We start from the raw sequence: 6,270 nt of genomic DNA on the forward strand, positions 1-6,270 counted from the left end.
CAACAAACCAAACCACCAAATAGCCAACCAAAAACCCCCAAAACTGGCAAATTATATAATACTCTGGAAAAGAGAAAGAAATTTGGATGATGCTGGGAAAAAAAATAAGGAAAAAAAGGAAAGAAAAAAAAGAGGAACCTTGCGTCACAGAGCTGGCAACTTTTGCCAACCCAACAGCCAGCCGGTTAATATAGCTTCACTCACAACAAACCTGCAGCAATGCTATTTACAGTTTCACTACACTGTTTATGAAAGCCTGAGCTAGTCTGCAAAGCATTAAGCAGAAGACAATTCTAGGAAAAAGGGAAAAAACTGTAATCATTGACAGTGCTCATGTCTGAAACCTGGTTTTTGAATGCACGGTAAAATCTGCAAAAGTAAATACTGAAGAATGGAGAGAATATATTACTTCCTGATTTTAAAGCAGTAATACTCTTTTTATTACAGCAACTACTAAATTTAGCAATTGTCTCATGTATGTATCTATACAGAAAGAGAGAGAGAGCAAGGGCGCTTAGGATACACGTGCCTTTGTATACATTCCGTTTCAAAGGCTGCTTAGGGCTGGCATGCATATTTGGAAGTTATTCCGTGTACCAAAATAAGATTATCAAGGCAGTGTGCTTCAGCACTGCAGCTATACTATGGCCATAGCTGCACTCCACAAACACACATACAGTATTCTTGCTATTATCATGTGTAGGGTTTGGATGGTGAAATAGCAGTGGGCAAAGTGAGATGTCTGCATGTGTTTGCGCATTTACACATACACAAAGTTTCACTGAGGATGAACATGCCCATTCATGCCTTAGATAGAATCATAGACATCATAGAATCATTTGAGGTGGAAGGGACATTTAATAGTCATCTAGTCCCACTCCCTTGCAGTGAACAGAGGTATCTACAGCTAGATCGGGTTGCTCAGAGCCCCATCCACCCTGATCTTAAATGTCTCCAAGGATGGGGCATCCACCACCTCTCTGGGCAATCTGTTCCAGTATTTCACTACACTTATTGTAAAAAACCTTAGATCCTTAGATGCAATCTAAATCTCCCCTCTTTTAGTTTGAAACCATTCCCCATTGTCCTATCACAGCATCACAACAAACCCTGCAAATGTGTCTGTCCTGTTCTTTCTCATAACCCTCCAGGCTATCCAAGAACTGCATGTGTGGATGAGAGCATTCTTGCCACGCTTTTTTCCCTCAGATGCATATTCTGTGTCGTCCAGATATGCTGCTAGCACAGCCATGCTTGACATGGTTGGACTTAGTGAGGAGTACAGCTCAGGATATTGCAGTCATTGACCTAGAAGCAAGGTTAGAAGCAAGGGGATGCTGAGTGCTTGGTGCTGCAAGCTGAAAGACCACTGTGCTACTGCTGATACAGGTGATTTCCTTTACAGACAACTTCTGCAATCCTGAGTTGTTTTGCTGTAATCCATCGTACATGATGTAATTCCTCTGCACTACGCTATTCACCTTTGTGCTGTATGCTACTGTACTATGTGCGTGTGTATCTCAGAGAGTGAATGGAGTCTGTTGTGTCTCTCAGACTTGTTCTTCAAAGCTTGCTATTTGAAATGCCTTGATGTCATCAGATCTGTAAATAGACTCTTGCAAATACACATGATAAAAATCGACTGTTTCTAAGCATTCTTTCACTGAAATGCTGCTGTAAAAATTTGATGAGTGAAGGTGTGGGCATAGAAAGCAATTTCCAAAATAGTGAGATGCCATGCAGAACAATTTGCCAACTGAAAAAAGAGAACACTATCTGGAGTGCCTCTAGAAGCATTTCTGCCATTCATCTTCTGATCAAGGCTTTTGAGGACTTTAAATATAGAACAAGGTAAACAATGTATACATATATTTGTATTTTGTTTTACTTACGCCTATATCTTCCCATCTACCCATGACATTCAGATGCAAGTGCCGAAAATGAGGTAAACACACAGCCTCCTGGGGTTTTCTTCAGTCCTGTCCCAGCTCATCATCAATTATTAGAATTTACAGAAGATTTATGGTCTTTTTCAATACCATTTGACAATGTATTTCATGGCTTACCTATCATAAAAAACTTGAATTGTCATGCTTTTCACTTAAATGTGGATGCCTGAAGTGAGAAGTTAGACTCTTAAACCACACATTTGCTTTTTAGATATTTAGCACTGGGTTTGTTGTATGTCTGTAAGAAACACATATCTGATCACTGTGGGTTGTCTCAGCTTGAGCCCTTGAAAGCAGTTGGCTCGCATGAACGCAGAGGGACTTCAATTATTACATATCATTTGAAAGGCTCATGTGTGAGCTCTTTTGTTGGCTTGTGAAGAAATGGGAGGAGTTCGCTGGATTTTCCCTGTGCTGGCTGAGCCGAGTTACCACATCATAGTGTTGATGTGGAATTATCATTTAAACATATGGTGAACCAAATTTGGCTTTGCTTAAAGAGTCATGAGCACATCTGGGGTTTTGTACAAGCCCTACCTCAGTGTCCTAGTTGTAACAATTACTTGTGAAAACTTACGTGCCTGCAGAAAGCATTCTGGGATATTGCAGTGGTAAGGGACTCGTGTCATTTTGTTGCCAAATGACAGAAAAGCAGAAAAATCCCAGTTGAATTTGTGTGGCAGTCATCATGTACTCCAGAGGCAAAGCAGTTCAAACACATGGATATGTGCCTTCAAGACAGAAAAAAAGTGTTAGTGGGAATTTAGACTAAAAACACCATTAAGTGCCTTTGTAAGCCTACTTTTAGCTGCAGCCTGTTCAGACAGATTTGTGAACAGTTTTGTCCAGCTGCTGGTTATGTTCACTCTGTTAACAAAAAAAAACCCACCATCTTGTATGATGGGCCCTGACAGGGACTGTGCTTTGGGACAGGCCTGTGGCATAAGGTAAGACAGCTGTGAGGAAATCTGCCCTCTGCTTAACATTTTTTATGGGAATACTTGTCTCGGCAGATGAACTGGAGTACTGGAAATAAAAACACTCACATGTATTACACATTTGTCCTAATGCAGAGGACTTACTTTGTGACATCTTGTTTGGCCACTGGAGGTCAGTGTTTTGGAGCTGAATGGATGCAATATTTTCTGTCTCTTTGGTAATCCTCTGTTACGGCCATAAAGGCAGGAAGCACTGTACCAGACCTTTCCATGCGTCAATGTGGTGTTTACTATGTGTCATCTTGGCTTGACATGGGAATGTGAGTACATTCGGCAGCAGTCAAGGGGTTATATTTTTTAAGAGCGTGAGAACAGCTGCAGAGAACAGGGTTGTAACTTACTGATGATGTAACAAAGTTGAATGTTGCAGAGTGCAGTTGTGGTTTACTGTGCTAAATACACTTTATTGACGTCACTGCATTATGTGACACTGGGGCAAAATGTTAACAAAACCAGTAGGACTAATTGCCTAATAGTATCATAGAATCATATAATATCTCCAGTTGGAAGGGACTCACAGGGTTCACTGAGTCCAAATCATGTCTCCATGCAGGGCTACCTAAAAATCAAACTGTATGCCTGAGAGCATTGTCTGAACAATTCTTGAATTCCAGCAGGCTTGGGGCTGTAATCTGGGGAGTCTATTCCAGTGCACAAGCTATCCCTCAGCCTCTTCCCCAACTGCTGGCACTGACAACGTAAGATAGATGGGAAATCAGGTACTCTTTTTGGGATACTCATTTAACTTCCATGGTGCTGTGACTAGAAGGGTCTCCAAATAAAAGTGAGAAATGAGTGTCACACATCACCAGTGTCTGACAAATGATGCTGAACCCCAGTGGTCAATACAGAGTCCATTTTTATCTAAAATATTTATTAATGATCTGGAGCAGAATGTACCCTCAGCAAGACTTTGGATGATGCAAACATGGGAAGAGCAGCTAGAGGGCCATGATGCTATCCAGAGGGACTTGGACTGTCTGGAGAAATGGGCTGACAGGATCCTCATGAAGTTCACAAGGAGAAGTGCAAAGTTCTGCACCTGGGGTATAACCTCAGGCATCCGGACATGTCAAAGGCACTCAGCTGTAAAGTAGCTCTGCAAAAAAGGACCTGAGTGTTCTGGTGGACAACAAGCTGAATGTGAGTCAGCAGTGTGCCCTGGCTGCAAAGGAAGCTGACATTATCTTCATCAGCATTTGGAGGAGCATTGATGTCAAGGAAGACAATTCTTCCCCTCTGCTTAATGTTGGTGAGGCCACACCTGGAGTACTGTGTCACATTGAGTTCTCCAGTAAAAGAGAAACATGAATATAATGGTGAGAGTCCAGTGGAGGGCCCTGATGATGATCAAGAGACTGGAGAATCTCTCCAATGAGGGATAGCTGAAGGAGTTTGGACTGTTCAGCTTGCAGGAGAGAAGGCTTAGGAGGATCACCTTGAATACCTCAAGGATGCAAAGAGAAAGGAGCTAGAGTCTTCTTTGTGGTGCCTAATGCTAGGACAAGAGGCAATTGGCACAAAGTGAAACACAGGAGGCTTTGCCTGTGCACTAGGAAATACTTTTTAACTATGAAGTTTACTGAGCAATGGGAGAGGTTGCCCAGAGAGGTTGAGGAGTCTCCTTCTTGGAGATCCTCAGAAGCCACCTGGATACGGGCCTGGGCACCCTGCTCTGCGTGTCCCTGGCCGAACAAGGGTTTGGACCAGATGGACCCAGAGGTCCCTTCCAACCACAAACACTAAAACTCATAGATGAGTTTGTGATTCTGTAAAGAGATCTCACTATTATTCCTCTGCCTTAACCCCTTCATTCTTGCTCTTGTCTTCTGAGATTATTTAAGCTCTCCATGCTGGTTTGGACAAGGTCTAGGAATGCTGCAAGGAGCTGAACAGACACAAAGGAGGTAAGACTGGCTGTAAACAGGGACTGGAGAAGCACGATCCTGTGATCCTGTGATTATACGTGGGGTGTAGAAGGAGGATCAACCTTTATATCTCTGCCCTTCTGTGCCGCCATTACCCTTTGCCTTGCTCCAGCTAATGCTCTGATAATCTTTCCAAGCTGATAGTTCCACTCAAAAACACATTTTGTCATTCTCACAGTGCTGTCACTGCCAGCTATGAAGATAAATAAATCACTTTGTACCTGTCTATCAGGACAGCACAATTCATGTCCCAGAAGTCTTCATCTGGCTTTTTTCACTATTACCATGTTACCAGTTTAGTCATAAATAAAGCCACACCTGAGACACGAAGCCAAATTCTGCTCAGATTTTCACTGGTTCAAATCTGAATACGTAATGGATTGAATGGAGTAACTCCTGATTTACTGTGCAGGAGACATTAAGAGACTAAAGAACTTGGCTGGTTTGTAGTATTTATCATTTAGACATGTTTTCTGTCAAATCCAGAGATAGGTACAGAGAGTGGAAAAGCATGCTAGTGAGGAACAGCCAGCCTATTTGTGACTGCATTTTTATGTATAGTAATAGATAAGACAAGCTCCATTTCTTCTTTTCTTTCTTCCAAATGGAACAGTTATGGTGAGTTGTATGTGGAATTTGTTTCACCATTTTCAATTTTTTAAGAAAAAAGACTTTTGCCTTCCAACACTTTTTTTTTTTTTGAGCAGATGAAAAACACAGATAACATATTGTTTTTTTGTTTTCTAAAAGTGACAAAAGCCAAAATGTCTTGGGAAAATATAGATCTCTGTTACTTTATTTCCTGGAGAAAGATTTTCACTGAAAGAAAACAGGTCACTCAGAAAGCTGCCCAAGTCTCCTCTTTTTGGACATGGGGATATTTTGAACATCTTCAGACAAAATGAATATTGAACTCCAGCTTGCAAAAGCAGAAGAAATTGTAACTAAAAGTAATATTTATCCACTGATGAGACAATAGTCTCATGGCTGTGGAGAATTAAGCTTCATCACCTTTTTGCTTTTATTCTACATCTTCAGAGGCATAAGTATATGCCTCCTTGAATATAAATTAAGCTAAACAATAGAAGGCAGACTCTGGACATGTAATTTCAAACATCCTTTCCTGAAAGCATCCTGCCCAAGAAGTGCTCACTCACTCCTTGTTTTCTCAAGGCCAAGTTTTTTGTATTTCTCTTGCTGTTTGCTTGACCTTTTTGTTAGTCTCTCACAATTGCTTCAATCTGTTTCTGCATTTTATGTACTTCATTAAATAACACCCACTGAAACATCCTATGATTCATTAGATTATTGTGTCATGGGTCTTGCAAGTGGGTTGCATTTAGGTGGTGGATCCCACAGTTTGAAGTTCTGAACTTCAGTGAGGGACTTCACATC

The sequence above is a fragment of the Meleagris gallopavo genome, chromosome 3 (assembly GCF_000146605.3).
Source record: "Meleagris gallopavo isolate NT-WF06-2002-E0010 breed Aviagen turkey brand Nicholas breeding stock chromosome 3, Turkey_5.1, whole genome shotgun sequence".
NCBI lineage: Eukaryota > Metazoa > Chordata > Aves > Galliformes > Phasianidae > Meleagris > Meleagris gallopavo.